At 45.1% G+C, this 9,672-nt stretch overlaps 1 protein-coding gene across 1 annotated transcript in view; it reads right to left on the bottom strand.

Moving 5' to 3' along the window:
- Window positions 1–4,044: 4,044 nt before the first annotated feature.
- LOC139411700 (golgin subfamily B member 1) overlaps window positions 4,045–9,672 on the bottom strand; it is a 69,535-nt gene continuing 63,907 nt past the window's right edge. The window contains exon 30 of the transcript XR_011634619.1: window positions 4,045–4,624. The gene's annotated coding sequence lies outside the window, so the exon portion shown is untranslated. The remainder of the gene's footprint in view (window positions 4,625–9,672) is intronic.

Here is a 9,672-nt window from a genome sequence, read left to right as displayed (position 1 = left end):
ATTCTTTCATACTTTATACTCATCAAATGTTCTGGTCTTTGGTGTATTTAGTGTTGTTTCTTGCATCATATGAGGTGTTGACCAATTTCACTATTGATTCTTACTTTACAGACACTTGTCTCTACCCAAAATGGCTTCTAAATACATCACTGAAATTGCAATCTCCACTAACTCTGAAAGGGAACAACAGCTTCGTGGCCAAGGCTTTCACATGATGGATGTAAACCTCAACCAAGGCAATTCATCCACCACCAGAGTTTACATGTGGTACAAAAAGGGCAATGAAGAACCCATCACCAGAGTCCAGTTCTCATTCACTGATGGAATGACAGATGGCCCGAGGAGTGCAGGGTACACTGAGCTCCCAGAAAACATCAACTCTGGAGCAAAGGGAAATGTCATCCATCTGTGGTACTTTAGTGGTGCAAACCCTAAGTATGACATTCCCATTGTTGATCTGCTACTCACCACTGATGTGAATGCAGAGGCCGCTCAATTCAAATACGGCTGGGAAAGGCTACCATGTGATCTGAACCGCGGTAGCTTAGGAGATTACATCTACCTCTGGGTGAAGAGAGAGAGTGAGACCTACATCTGTGACGTTGCTGCCACCATCTCATACCAAGAACACATCAACCTTTTCAACAAGGGCTACATCCGGATGGATGAAGATCTCAATAGAGGTGCTGGAGGAAGCTGGATCTTCCTCTGGTACCGTCAATCCACTGATCAGGGCTGCGGGGTCACCAGGGTGAATGTCTCCATCAACCATGAGCAGGATTTCAGCCTACAGCAGCGTGGTTTCTCCGTGGTGAATGTTAACCTCAACGAGGGAACATCCGGTCGGCCAGTGTTTGTCTGGCTCAAGAAAGATGGATCTCTCCCTATCAAGGCCTTGACCATTACATCCAACCCCAAGGCAGACGGTCCTTATGAGGAGGCCGGCTTGGTCTTCATTGAAAAAAGTCTGAATTCTGGCAACAACGGTGTGCCCCTCTTCCTCTGGTATGGCAAGTAAAAACCTGAGGTGGAGAGGCAGTCACAGTAAAAATGTGCCAGATGCTAGCTTTTGCACGACACGACACGACACGACACGACACGACACGACACGACACGACACGACACGACACGACACACGCTTAAGTGCTATGTGCCACAAACAAAGTTAACTTCCCACACAGAAAGGAGCGAAAAGGGCTACCTAAGTATGGTTCCCAATCAGAGACAACGATAGACAGCTGTCCCTGATTGAGAACCATACCAGGCCAAAACAAAGAAATACCAAAACATAGAAAATAGAACATAGAATGCCCACCCAAATCACACCCTGACCAAACCAAAATAGAGACATAAAAAGCTCTCTAAGGTCAGGGTGTGACAAGTAGTACATTTTAGCAGCAGATGTATCTTTTTTCTGACTATTTCAAGGGCTTATAAGGTATTATATCTCATTGTGTCAAATGTGATTTACAAAAAATGTAGTACAGTAATAGAAATAAAATCAAATGATGAATGATTTGTGTGTAACACTGAGAATCCCAGTCTGTTCATCAATAAAGAAAGCTTTACAAATCTGAATGTTGGACCTTTTTAAATAACTGCCAAGTCAAAATCTCACTTTTAAAAGTTCATTTTCTATTAACTGATGTCCAAATACTGTTGTTGACTCGTCTTATACTCATATTTGTGGCCAAAGAGAGGGTTTTGAAGACGGTGGGTGTAAGAGGTCACAAGAGTGGAAGGTCATTGGACGGTGTATTAAGGGGTAGGGTGTGCTGATCTTGGGTCAGTTTTGCACTTACGATTGGGGAAGGGGAAGCTGATCCTAGATCTGTAGCTAGGGGAAACTTCACAACTTCAGCAAAATGACCCCCTCTATCAGGAGGATGGTGGGGTCATATGCTGGTTGGAGTGGGATACAGGGGTGCAGGGAATGGTGGTTAGAAGCACTTCCTGTGGACGATGGAAGCTCTAGCCTCCTTGTATTCATCCTTACTGATCCACATTCGCTGGAAGGTGGACAGGGAGGAAAAGATGGATCAACCGACCCAGACTGAGCACTTATTCTCAGGGGGGTCAATCATCTACACGAGGGGGGAGGTTTAGAGAGCAGCGTTCCATATGTTTGAAAGTTCTCTCTATTTTACATGTCCTTTCTTCAGTTTCATTCTTTCACGTAGTTTTGTAATCATAAGAAATAGCTCAAATGTCAGGTCCTGTGCCCCCCCCGTGTGTGTGTGTATCGTAGGCCTGTTCCCAGCCATTTACCTTGATTTTAATGGTGCTGGAGACCAGGGTACATGGTGGTACCACCATATAGAATGTTGTTGGAGTACAGGTCCTTACTGATGTCAGTGTCACTTCATGATGCTGTTGTATGTGGTCTCATGAATGCCACCGACTTCATACCTGGGAGGGAGCGGCACAGCTTCCTTATTTCAACACCATACCCACCACCGGTTTGCGTGGCCAAGGAGATAGATTTTAATGTTATCTGACCGTAACTCCGGTTCCAGTCCAAGTACCAATGCCGTTTAGCAAAATCCCTGTCAGCAAACGCTCTTGTATGACATGAAATAGATCTCTTTGTTCACGCACACCAGTGGTGGATTTGGTGTTGAAAGAAAGATGCATAAACAGAAAATAACCCCCTACTGTAAAGAAATGGTGGTGGACCAGTTATGTTTTGGGGCTATTCTGCTTCCACTGGTTTTGTGCTCTGGGCAATTCCATTGTTCATTCTCAAGCCAAACAAATGTTAAGGAGTTGGCCTGATGGCACAGACCGTCACTCAGGCTACATATTTCCTAGTGCAGAGAGGTAATAAACACACTTGTTATTAGTATGACATTCTCTCACTACCTCCCATCCTAAATATGAAACAGCTAGTAGGTTTTTCTGACCATGCAACTTGACCAGGACAAAGTCTAGGTTCCAGTTATATTCTATTACTAGGGTCCAGATAGATCTTATTACTAGGGTCCAGTTAGATCCTATTACTAGTGTCCAGTTAGATCCTATTACTAGGGTCCAGTTATATCCTATTACTAGGGTCCAGTTAGATCCTATTACTAGGGTCCAGATAGATCCTATTACTAGGGTCCAGTTAGATCCTATTACTAGGGTCCAGTTAGATCCTATTACTAGGGTCCAGTTAGATCCTATTACTAGGGTCCAGATAGATCCTATTACTAGGATCCAGATAGATCCTATTACTAGGGTCCAGATAGATCTTATTACTAGGGTCCAGTTAGATCATATTACTAGGGTCCAGTTAGATCCTATTACTAGGGTCCAGATAGATCCTATTACTAGGGTCCAGTTAGATCCTATTACTAGGGTCCAGTTAGATCCTATTACTAGGGTCCAGATAGATCTTATTACTAGGGTCCAGATAGATCCTATTACTAGGGTCCAGATAGATCTTATTACTAGGGTCCAGTTAGATCATATTACTAGGGTCCAGTTAGATCCTATTACTAGGGTCCAGATAGATCCTATTACTAGGGTCCAGTTAGATCCTATTACTAGGGTCCAGTTAGATCCTATTACTAGGGTCCAGTTAGATCCTATTACTAGGGTCCAGATAGATCTTATTACTAGGGTCCAGTTAGATCCTATTACTAGGGTCCAGATAGATCCTATTACTAGGGTCCAGTTAGATCATATTACTAGGGTCCAGTTAGATCCTATTACTAGGGTCCAGATAGATCTTATTACTAGGGTCCAGTTAGAACCTATTACTAGGGTCCAGATAGATCTTGTTACTAGGGTCCAGTTAGGTCCTATTACTAGGGTCCAGTTAGGTCCTATTACTAGGGTCCAGTTAGATCCTATTACTAGGTTCTAGATAGATCCTATTACTAGGGTCCAGTTAGATCCTATTACTAGGGTCCAGATAGATCCTATTACTAGGGTCCAGTTAGATCCTATTACTAGGGTCCAGATAGATCCTATTACTAGGGCCCAGTTAGATCCTATTACTAGGGTCCAGTTAGATCCTATTACTAGGGTCCAGTTAGATCCGATTACTAGGGTCCAGTTAGATCCTATTACTAGGGACCAGTTAGATCATATTACTAGGGTCCAGATCAGTATTTCCTTATCAGGACACGTGGTCAGATAAAACTCCTGGCCCTACATTATGTTGAATATCTTTGCTGAAGGAGAGAAGGGAAAAAAACACCCCCTGATGAGAGTTTTAGTGCATAGCTTTTAATGCAGCAGCTATAGAATACACCTTATAATTGTGCATAGGCCACCATGACACAGTTATTACCCAGGAGACACCAGGGGGTGCCAAAGGGAACATTGTGCCATGGCCTGGTAGTGCCAGGTTGAGCACACAGTGGGTTTGGTATTGGGGAGAAGGGTTGAGCAGCAGTGCAATTACATAGGCATCTTTGCAGAAATAGTACTATTGGCTTTTTCCACCCTTCTCTCCTGAAATACCGTATCTGTGTCTTGCCAGACATCAGCATCAGTCTGAGTGGGGCAGTTCCATCATGTTGTTGATGAATCATCTTAGACTTACACCAGTCTTTGTTCTCCAAGGGGAATCTAAATGAGGTTACAGTGGACTAGTGTTTATTTCTTGTACACACGTACAAATGAACACACACACCTGCGCACACAAATGTGTTTCACACACACACACACACACACACACACACACACACACACACACGTCTTAGGCTAGCATTCATGTTGAATGGAGAGGGATAGGAGAGGGAGGGGAGGAGAGGGATAGGAGAAGGAGGGGTGGAGAGGGATAGGAAAAGGAGGGGTGGAGAGGGATAGGAAAAGGAGGGGTGGAAAGGGATAGGAGTAGGGGGGGTGGAGAGGGATAGGAAAAGGAGGGGTGGAGAGGGATAGGAGAAGGAGGGGTGGAGAGGGATAGGAGAAGGAGGGGTGGAGAGGGATAGGAAAAGGAGGGGTGGAGAGGGATAGGAGAGGGAGGGGTGGATAGAGATTGTGGAGAGGGAGGGGTGCAGAGGGATAGGAGAGGGAGGGTGGAGAGGGATGGTGGAGAGGGAGGGGTAGAGGGATAGGAGAGGTAGGCATGGTAAATATGATCATAGGTTTGTGATTAAGGGTAGGTTCTACGTTGAGCCACAACCACATCACGCACCAAGGAAAGTCCAATCCTGCCCCAGGGCTTAGAGTTGTCATGTAAACTAATGGAATGGTTGATTTAAAGAGCTCAATGTGTTTACGTGATTGAGTCAATACACGGGGCGGGCTTCTTCACCAAACTAGATCTCAGGAGTGCTTACAACCTGGTGCGATTCCGGGAGGGAGACGAGTGGAAGACCGCGTTCAGTACTACCTCAGGGCATTATGAGTACCTCGTCATGCCGTACGGGTTGATGAATGCTCCATCAGTCGCTCATTTTCACCTTCAGCGGGCCGTGCTGCTCCAGAAAGCCAGCGCAGACCATCACCGCAGTGAGGCCCCGGTGTTCGCACTGGGGGACCAGGTCTGGCTCTCGACCCTCCACCTGCCCCTCCACCTGCCCAGCCGGAAGCTGGGGCAGTGGATTGTGGGGCCATTTAAAGTCCTGAGGAGACTGAACGAGGTTAGTTACAGGTTCCAGCTTCCCCCCAATTACCGTATTAACCCCTCGTTCCATGTGTCTCTCTTCAGGCCGGTGGTGGCTGGCCCGCTCCAGGAGTCTGAGGTGCGGGAGGTTCCTCCGTCCTCTCTGGACATCGAGGGGGCCCCGGCGTATTCCATTCGCTCCATACTGAACTCGAGACGTCGGGCGAGGGGCCTTCAGTACCTCGTGGAGTGGGAGGGGTACGGTCCGGAGGAGAGATGCTGGGTTCCGGTGGAGGACGTGTTGGACCCTTCAATGCTGTGGGAGTTCCACCGTCTCCATCAGGATCGCCTTGCACCTCGCCCTCCGGGTCGCCCCCGAGGCCGGTGTCGGCGTGCTGCTGGAGCCGTGCGTCAAGTGAGGGGTACTGTCACGACTTCCGCCAAGTCAGTCCCTCTCCTTGTTCGGGCGGCGTTCTGCGGTCGACGTCACCGTTTTTTTAGCCATCGCCGATCCACCTTTCATTTTCCATTTGTTTTGTCTTGTTTTCCCACACACCTGGTCATCATTCCCTCATTACATGTCATGTATTTAACCCTCTGTTCCCCCCATGTTCGTGTGTGTAATTGTTAATTGTTGAGGTTGGCACGCTTCCGACTGGTTTGCGCTGGGTTAATTTTATTACCGTGCTTTGTGGCAGCCTGTAACGGTTTTCTTGTGGTGAAGTAGAGGCGGACCAAAATGCAGCGTGGTGGTTATTCATGTTTCTTTAATAAAGACTCTATACATGAATAAACTAACAAAACAATAAATGTGCGAAAACCTAAACAGTCCTATCTGGTGCAAATACAGAGACAGGAACAATCACCCACAAACACACAGTGAAACCCAGGCTACCTAAATATGGTTCCCAATCAGAGACAATGACTAACACCTGCCTCTGATTGAGAACCATGTCAGGCCAAACATAGAACTAGACAAACTAGACATGTAACATAGAATGCCCACTCAGATCACACCCTGACCAACCAAAACATAGAAACATACAAAGCAAACTATGGTCAGGGTGTGACACAGCCTGTACTTTGTACTTGTGTTTTTGTACATTGTGCTGCCTCACTGGTTCGTTGGGCATTTATTTTGTGACACAGTTTCGTTCTGTGTAATGATTGCCTTAGTAAAGTGCTTTGTCCACTCATCTCTGCTCTCCTGCGCCTGACTTCGATGCACCAGCTACACTCACCTCATGACATCTAAACCTTTTATTATATAATACTCTCTCTGTCTGTTAAACATGAAATGGGTTCCATTTCCCCCTCTGTCAGATCTGTTATTGATCATGTGACCTCCCCTCTCCTCACTGGCCTTTCCCCCACTGTCAGATCTGTTATTGACCATGTGACCTCCCCTCTCCTCACTGGCCTTTCCTCCTCTGTCAGATCTGTTATTGACCATGTGACCTCCCCTCTCCTCACTGGCCTTTCCCCCTGTGTCAGATCTGTTATTGATCATGTGACCTCCCCTCTCCTCACTGGCCTTTCCTCCTCTGTATGGAATGTTCTTTGTATCCCTGTTTGTCTGCCTGTTTCAACCAGATGCCTTCACACAATGTTTTTTGCAGAACCAGTGTCATTTAGAAACCATTTGCTGAACTGAATGTATGGCTGGATGTACTACCGGGGTAGTTGAGCACATTTCCTAAATGAACACCTCTCTTCTTTTTTCTTTTGGGTATTTCAATGATTAGTTTTGTGTAGAGTCAGACACATCTCATGTCCACATTCTAAACTAAACCATAAGTGGAGTTCAAATGCTTGGTTTGAATCGAAAGTCCATTTTTAAAAGTGACAGATATTTTAATCGCCGTTTTAATTTTTACTTGTTAATTTATTTTATCGTGTGAGTTTCGTCCAAGTTTGCTTGTGTATATTTACCCTTGTTTTCAGCCATTTGAATATGTGTAATACATGTGGAAGAGAGACAATGTTCACCCAGCAAACTGATCCAATAAGGATAATATGTTTTTGAATTTGAAAAATAAAAACAAAGCATCAGCTGTATTTCCTGTCGTGTTGGTGGGTATCAAACCCTGTGTGGTTGTTTTGGTGACACCTGGCCTACCCTCTCTTCCAGGTGGCTCTCCCAGGGTACGTGGAGGCCTTCCCTCATCCCCGCTACCCTCAAGGCAGCTCCCCCAGACTCCCCCTACACTACGGCCAGGCCATGGAGCCACCCCCCACCCCGACCACCGCCGCGTCCCAGCAGAGCCTGCCCGATGCGAGGGAGCCCAGAGACAGAGTCCCCCTCAGCAGTCTCTCCACATCCGCCCTGGTCCAGGCCATCCGCCAGGAGGTGGCAAAGCTGGCCAAGAAGCAGACAGACATGTTTGAGTTCCAGGTGTAATCCCTCCCTCTATTGGCCGGGAGGTGGAATTGCAGCACTCTCTTTTCTGAACATGCTGTAACACCAGAGACAAAACAAACTCTCAAACTCAACTTTTTTGACATTTGTATATTAAGACAGATAAAAGCCTCTTTCTTTCTATTTCTCTCTCTCCCCCACCTCTCTCAAAGTGGGAAAATCCCACGTTTCATCATCATGCTGTTATTTTGGAGTTACTGAAGAGTGAAAGTGTTCTATCTCAAACTGTCAGTCATCTCTTCTTAACGATGTCTCTATAGTTACATTACCTGTTCCTTTACATTGTACATATGTCATCCCCACATCTAAAGACCTGGAATAATGAAAGATGAGTGATTTACTAACCAGGACAGTAACCTTAGCAACCCACAGAGGAGTATGTCATGACATCAATAGAACAATTGATGAGGCAGAGAGAGTCGTCACATGTTCATGCACAAAGGTCCAACCACTTCAGAACATCAGAATGAAGTGATAACGAGCCAAGGGTTTTTAGAGGATATATTGGCACGGTTGTTGTTAGGCCTGAGACGAAGTTGAGGGCAGGCAGACCGTGGCACTAAATCCTCCAAACACCGGTTTTGAGGGCATCACTTTTATACAATGTGTTACCAACATATTCAAATAATGATTGACATATTTTCATTATTATTATTTTTTTTAAATTAATTTATTCATACTATTACATCCTTCTACAAGATATAGTCCCGACACAAATCTAGCAAATCTAGCCGTCGTTCGTTCTATCAGTTCGGTTGCTACAGTAGAGAAGCACAGAGTCGTTCAGTCTTTTTGTTCTGTATTTATGGATGTGACCCAGTCATTTGTTCTAAATGTTCTGTTTCCATGGCGGCTGGCAACGTTCTTATCCCTTTCTTTCCTGTTAGCCAACTAAGGCTAACTTACAGCTAGAATAACAGCAAAGTAGTTGCATTTGTTTTAGCTGTTTTCTAGAGATATTTATTAGGATAAATCCATAACAATGAGCTATTGAGGCTCGATTTGTCCTGGCATACAAAATGTGCTCACTTGTCAGGACACTGTTGTTCAGAGAGGCTAACCAACAACACAGCTAACACAATCACTTCAAACTGAAGCTGGAAAGACTGCAAACTAGCTGCACTTCGTTTCATTTGACCTTTTTTCAATTGACATTTCTTTGTGTATATCCATAAAAACGATACCAGCTGATTCATGATTTTGACTTGTTGATAAACGCTGCCTGTCTGTCTTGTCCCGACTCCCGACATGTTCATTACTATGGGACAGCTGGAGGTTGAATTTGAATATTGAAACAATGTTGCAAATGTCAGAGAGACAGACAGTAAGGTTAATACAACACTCTGCTGTTGAAAACTAAATGTTAGTCTAAAGGAAATGGGAGATCATGTCTAGATACTTTTTATAGTGGAGATTAAGTTTATAAATTGCTTGGCTGGGATGATGAGACAGTGGATTGCGCAGTCATATGGAACAGAGTAAATAGACATTTTAACATCATAGATTTAGCCGGTGGTAACTTGTGGAATAGACACCGGCTGGAATGCGGTTTTAACCAATCAGCATTCAGGATTAGACCCACCCGTTGTATAATGTGTATATATAAGCATGTAAAGGGATGCCATGTATCTTAGCTCTTTTTATAGAACAAGTCCATTTCAACTAAAAGAGAGACTTCTGTTTTGTTGTCATCTCCAATGGCCCTGAGTAT

The sequence above is a fragment of the Oncorhynchus clarkii genome, chromosome 6 (genome assembly GCF_045791955.1).
Source record: "Oncorhynchus clarkii lewisi isolate Uvic-CL-2024 chromosome 6, UVic_Ocla_1.0, whole genome shotgun sequence".
Taxonomy (NCBI): Eukaryota; Metazoa; Chordata; class Actinopteri; order Salmoniformes; family Salmonidae; genus Oncorhynchus; species Oncorhynchus clarkii.
Note: the sequence above shows the minus strand (reverse complement) of the source record. Positions and strands in the feature narration are given on the sequence as shown.